Source organism: Apteryx rowi, unplaced genomic scaffold (genome assembly GCF_003343035.1).
Source record: "Apteryx rowi isolate R43461 unplaced genomic scaffold, aptRow1 scaffold_482, whole genome shotgun sequence".
NCBI classification, from domain to species: domain Eukaryota; kingdom Metazoa; phylum Chordata; class Aves; order Apterygiformes; family Apterygidae; genus Apteryx; species Apteryx rowi.
The window spans coordinates 414,365-420,522 of record NW_020450741.1 but is presented as its reverse complement, the minus strand read 5'-3'; the positions used below and the strand labels follow the sequence as shown (position 1 = coordinate 420,522).

General features: G+C 49.0%; 1 long non-coding RNA gene across 1 annotated transcript; it reads right to left on the bottom strand.

Annotated features, from left to right (window-relative positions):
* Positions 1–1,368: 1,368 nt before the first annotated feature.
* Positions 1,369–4,431, bottom strand: LOC112972329. The gene is made up of 3 exons (XR_003255633.1): positions 4,337–4,431; positions 3,484–3,555; positions 1,369–1,510 (listed from the first exon to the last, which is right to left on the bottom strand). It is a non-coding gene; the product is annotated as an uncharacterized LOC112972329 (long non-coding RNA).
* Positions 4,432–6,158: the final 1,727 nt, after the last annotated feature.

Below are 6,158 nucleotides of genomic sequence, written 5' to 3'. Positions count from 1 at the left end.
AGAGGCTAGAAAGGGCTTGGGATTAGCCATACCACTAAGATTTTATTTTTCTGAAACTAAATTAAATTGCATTTTTTTTCTTGTAAATCCTTATTTCCAGGAGGATGCTGAGAGGAGTGAGTGAAGGAAATGGTGCGAGTAACCCAGCCTGCTTAGCTTGGGCGGTACGTGCTTGTCCTGTTCTAGGCTCAACTGAATCATACATAGAAGGGAAGGGATCAGGAGAGAGGGATCATGCAGGCAATTCAAAGCCCCCACTTCGTATCAGGAGCCCTTAGGAAAAAAGGAGAACAAAAGGATACATAAGAATGCTAAGGAACAACTCCAAAATTTGATGCAAGGGAGCTCTGAAAACCACTGTGTTTTTAGACACTGCTTCAGAGCCCTCCACCTGAGGCTGAGCAGTGCACAAGCGCAAGAAGAAGGACAAGACCTTGCTACCTCTTCACTATCCCTGAAGTAATACCCATCCCTGAGCAGGACAGTTCCCAGGGCCACCACAAGGACTGAACTGTGATCAAAGCTAGGTAATGTCCAAAATTGATGGATGAACAGAAGAACATGTTTCAGCCTTCTGTATCGTATCCTGGGTAGCCATCTCTGGAAACAACCATGTTTCAGTTGCAGGCCATTCTACCATGATTAACAAGCTAAACAAAACCATGTGTGACCCTAAGAATCAACAGATGTCATTCCTCTGACTCACACAGGCAGAGCAAGCATGAGGACAAACAGGCAGTAGTGAAGACCCCAGCTTATTTGCCTTTCCTCAGTTTGCAAGTTCCCCAGCTCATTTCCAGGACTGCTGCTGAGCAGCAAAGGCAACATGCTCATAACAGCCAGGTTTGGGAGAGAAAAATTGCTCACCTGGAGCAAACGTTGTTGACTGGAAGGGATTAGCACGGATCTGCCACAGGGCGCAACTGCTAGGAGAGCCAGACCGTCCTTCTGAAAAAGGTCCTGCCATCAGCACTGTAGGGCACTGAGGCTTCAGTCACATGTAAGAGACATACATATAAGCAAGAGTCTTAAGACTTTAGAAGCACGTGAGAGCACAATGCACACATCTGTATGTGTGCTTCCACAGCGCTGGGGGTATCAGGGTGTTAAAGAAGGTCCCAGCAGCAAACCTGAAAGAACACATAGGGGTGAATGGGAACACACACTCAGCTGGCAAGCAGGGTAGAGATCAAACTATTATTCAATCAATGACGGGAAGAGTCACTAAAATAGAAGTTTTGGAAGGTTCGAAAACTATTTGTGAAGTGGGGCCAAATTCGCCTAATAGCTCCAGCCAGAAGGGGGGAAATAATTAGAAAAACATTGAAACGCATCATTTTGAGTTCTTTTTAATTTTTTTTATTTTTTCCAAGTGAAGCATTTCACTTCAGAAATGACGAAACATTTCAATCGCAGCAGGATTTTGGAGCCTCTGTCCCAGTGAAACAGGCATGTTTATTCGGTTTGTCACTTACTGCCTGAGTTAAATGTCAGGAGGAAATCTGTGTTGCTTTTTCATGTAAAAAAAGAAAAAAGTACAAAAGATTTTATCCAGTGGTACAGGGCATTAGAAGAGGCCAGCTAAAGGGCCTAAAAGGCTGAAGAGAAGTGCCTTTACTGCCTGGATCCTCCGAACTACCCTGAAACCACAACTGAGCCATTTAGGATTAGCCAACTTGCACCGAGAAATGCCAGAGCAGCCACAGGAGACACGAGAGGTCCGAAGACAACGTTCACTCTGCAGAACCTCTCCTGCAACCAAGCCAAGGAGCTGCCCCAGATCAGCCCTGAGAATAGCAGGCTTGAGGGAGGTGATGGCTGGGGAGGGACTGACTAGCCAGCAGAGGGAAGATCAAAACTCGGTGTGAGAAACCCCTCTGGGAGTTCCCAAAATGAGGGGAAAAACTGGGTGCCTTCCCCCAGCCCCATGCCCACAAGTGCAGGGGAAAGCCACATCCTGCCTCTTCCATCGCACAGACCAGTCTCTGCCAAGAAATCAGCCTCTCCCATGACTGATCCCCTTGGCTTCTTGTTATTTTAGGGTCTGATAAAAAGGCTTGCAGCCTTCTCCAAGCTTTACTAACAACGGGCTGAGCGCCACAGCCAAGTGACTTGGGATCCCACACTGTTCCCTCCCTTCCACCAGTGAGCTCAGATTTCCTGCAGATTTCCTTCCCTTCTCCTTTAGCAATTTCTGCCTAGACACCTGATAGATTTTGCAAATCCAGGACTCTTCACTATGGCTCATTATTGTAGCTTCCCTCAGGAACTATCACGCTGCTTACCCTTATCATAGGCGGTACCGTATCTACAACAGACCCCGAGTGCCAAACCACTTCTTTGAGTGAATTGACTGCCTGGCCTAAAACCACACGGGCCTTGCCCAAATAATGACCTTTAACAATTCTATTCACAGGCCAAAGGCTAGGCCAGTGTTCTAAGTTACTCTTAAACCAGCCAGGAGGGAACTACAGCATGAGATATTTTTCTAAGCTCCATTACACCATTGCCTGCTCAAAGGCTAAGGCCTTGGCTAAGGCATTTAGAACCATTTGACAAGCTCATCCCAAGCCCAAAGCGTCCCACACAGGTCTTCTTGGAGGTGACATGCAACAGTGCCTATAGGGGCCTTGGTGTGGGGTACGGAGCCCCACTGTGCATCCTCCTAAACCGCCAGGCTCTGGGAAGAGACTGCAATCTGGCGATTATGGCAGGAAGGGAATTGGGAGCTGGGGGATGAAACTAGAGAGCGGAAACATTTAAGCTTTAATCTTGGAAACARCTTCCTGATAGTGAGATTTATGAGCGATGGGAACAGTCTCCTTTGCGGAAGGCTGGAAGCTTGGAAGCTCTGTTGCACAGGGCTTTAAAAACAAGACTGGATAAAAGAGTAGACAATATACATGAGGAATGAATCTTGCTTTGACCAAAAGATGGATAGGACCCAACGGCTCATTTCCAGCTCTAACTCCCTGCTTATACACAAGTGGCAAATCTCACACCTGCCTTCTGTGACATTTGCCCATTGAGATGATTAACCGGCACAGGCTGTCAGAACTGTACTGCACTGCTGTGAACAACATCCAAACAAAAGTGACCAATCCAAATTTCTATCCCCATTCTCACCCTACTGCAGCTGGAGAGGTGACTTCTTAGGGCTGCTACAAAATCTCATTTTTCAGCTAACGCCTGGGTGTAGTAGCCAGAACCAGGGGCTTGACACATCCGACTTTTGTGTGGGAGCCTGTGGAAGGTGTATTTTTAATACATGTGTCTTGTTTAACTTGGACATTAAACTAGCTGAACTTTTTCTGACTTGGTTCTCCCTGTATATATATCACACCTTTCTGTAATCAACCTTTCCCTTTTTCCTGACTTGGCCTTTCCCAGCAAGCTAATGGATATCGGCTTTCTTCAGAGCTGCTTTCGCGCTGCTGAATGATGTTGATGTGATAGCTCTGGAGATCTAAGCATTATATTTACCCATGAAAGCAGTTCAGCTCAGGCAGTCATAATGCAGGCTTCACAGCTATCTGCTTCCAGCCTCAGCAGGACCTGGTTAGAGCAAGGGGTGAAACAAAAAGTTAAAGCACCCAGCAAGAGGAGCACATCTCTGTACTAGGCGGAGATCCCTCTGGATTACTTTGCGTATGTCCTCTACCCACTCTAGGTGGGCATCAAGCTGCTTGGCTAAGTGTGGCTAAGCCTCTTCTCCGTATCAGCCCCAATCCCACGACGCAGAAATAACCATGCTGCTGCACAACACGCACACAATGCACACAAGCACAGCTGGCTCCGATGTGGGTGCCCAAGGGGCTCCAGCAGAACTGGCAATCCTGGGGGCTTCATATCCCCCTCTCAGACCCTCAGCCAGGGTCTGTCAGGAAATTCACTTGAGGCTTAGCCTCATAAAACCATCAAGCCAGTGCCCCGAGAAGGGATTAAATGTGAAAGTCTGTGACCTCAGCTAAGTACAGCAAGTCAAAAGCATTCTGACTTTGGGCTTACTGCCCCACAAAAACATCAGTGAAATCATTTCATTAATCCCCAGGGCCTCGTTTCCTTCCTTCCTTCTCTCAGCCAAGCTGAAGCTTAAAATAGTATTCTGCATTCTTCATATTTCTCTCCAAAACTAATTAATATCCAATCAGCCAAAAGGTCTTCTCCCAGCAGCCTGACTTGATCATGCAAGCTGCCCACCCTCAGCAAAGGCAAAGGCACCTACCAGGCTCAGATCCTCCCCAAACATATTTCTGATGGAGCATTTGCAGAGAATTGTGTTACAGCCCCAGAAAACAGGAAAACACCAAAGTTTGAGCTCCACATGCAAACTTACCTCTGTCCCACGGGCATACATAGTTCTTGTGTCTGTAAATGAACACACACTACAGCAGTTCTCCAATGCCATGAGAGCAGCTGCTCTCCACCAGCTTCTAGCAGCACCTAAAGGCAAGAAGCACGTGTTACCTTCTCCCTCTCCACATTGGTACCTATATTGAACTGCAAGGATGAAACCCCACATCAGGGCTTGATTTCCAGGGCTCATGGAAATCTAGATGCAACCTTTGACATCGGTAAGGCCCTTGGATTCAGTGCTGAGAGGGGGACAGGGAAGAAGGTGGAGCACAGGTCTTTTCTCCTTCAGACTTCACAGCTACCTCTCTCCTTCTCAGTAGTCCAGGGTACGCATGAGTCAAATGACAAGGATGAGCAGGATGACCAAATATTGCATGTAAAGGAAGGAACCTGAGTATAACTTGAAGCTGGAGAGGGAATCTCAGCTAGGAAAGCTCTGAACACATCATCCCATTAGACACCAAGTCCCTAGGAAACCTTTCTTGTTGTATGTCTCCACATACCAGGCACAAGCTCAGAGGACCACGGACGAGGCTCTCCCTATCTCTGGTGTGCAGGTATTGCGGAGCAGGAAAGAGGCTGCAACAAATGCAGCAAATGCATGGGAAAAATGTGGCAGCTATGGAGCAGAAGTCACATACATGCAGTCTCAAACTGAATAGCTGACTCCTGACAAGCCTGAACTTATGCCCACAGACCAAACTCAATGACAGAATTTGCGTTTCGGCCGGTCTTACGAGCACTATCCCTCCCTCCATTGCTCAGCAGCACTCACACAAGCATCTCAGGAATGCCTTGCAGCACCTCAGGGCCACGATCAACTTTGCAATGACTCAAGCCCGTGTCAGAGACCATCCCCATCCCCAGGGACCAAGGTGTTATCCTCTTAGGGCCTCTCCATTTCTTATGTAACCCAACTCCACCAGAGCCCTTCCCATGAGGGAGACGCTCTGGCTCGCTGCAGGGAGCATGCCAAGCACACCTGACTTCTTCCCACTGGCCACCAGAGAAGGAAACAAGAAGCCTCCCCACTCCTTAGTGGGGCGAGGCTGGAAAACATTTCAAAAACAGTAATACAGAAAATTGCATTGCCTGAGCAGCAGGCAAGGAGATTCCGCCCGTGGGAACACTCCAAGGCAGACCGAGTATCCTGTGCAGCTCGAGACAGCTTGGACCTGCAGTTCAAATCAAATGCTTAGCAACTAGTATCACACTTACTATTTCAAATAATATATATATAAAGTGCCCTGCATTTCCACAGGTCTCCATCTCCTCCCAGCTGCAAACACACAAAGAAGAGCGAGACCCATGCCCCAAAAAGCAAGGAACCATCTTAAAGTCATAAGATGATGGACCATCAGTGGGTTTTTTTCTGCCTTTCCAGCCATTAATAGCCACACTTCCTCTCAAAAGCAACACCTCGAGTAGTAGCTTGCTTTTAAGCAGCGGCTCCCATGCTCACAGGGCCAGGCTCCCTCACGGGACACAGCCCAGAAGCCAAAAGGCAGAAAACGACGACACGGGACAGCTGCCTCGCAGCATCCCCACGAGGCTTAGGGCCCTCCGCAGCCCCAGAGAAAGTGGACTCGCCCCTCACGGAGCACGACCAAGCCCCTCGCCCGGGCTCCAGCAGCCATACCCCATTCAACCCCCCCGCTCCACCCGCCGCTGTGAGGCCGCCTCGCCTCAGCCCGTCTTTTTATACCCGCCCCGCCCGCCCCGCGCGGGCCCGCCCGCGGCCACCGTCACGTGGGCCCCGCGCACGCCCCGCGCTCTGCGTCATCGCCGCGTGCGACAGCATG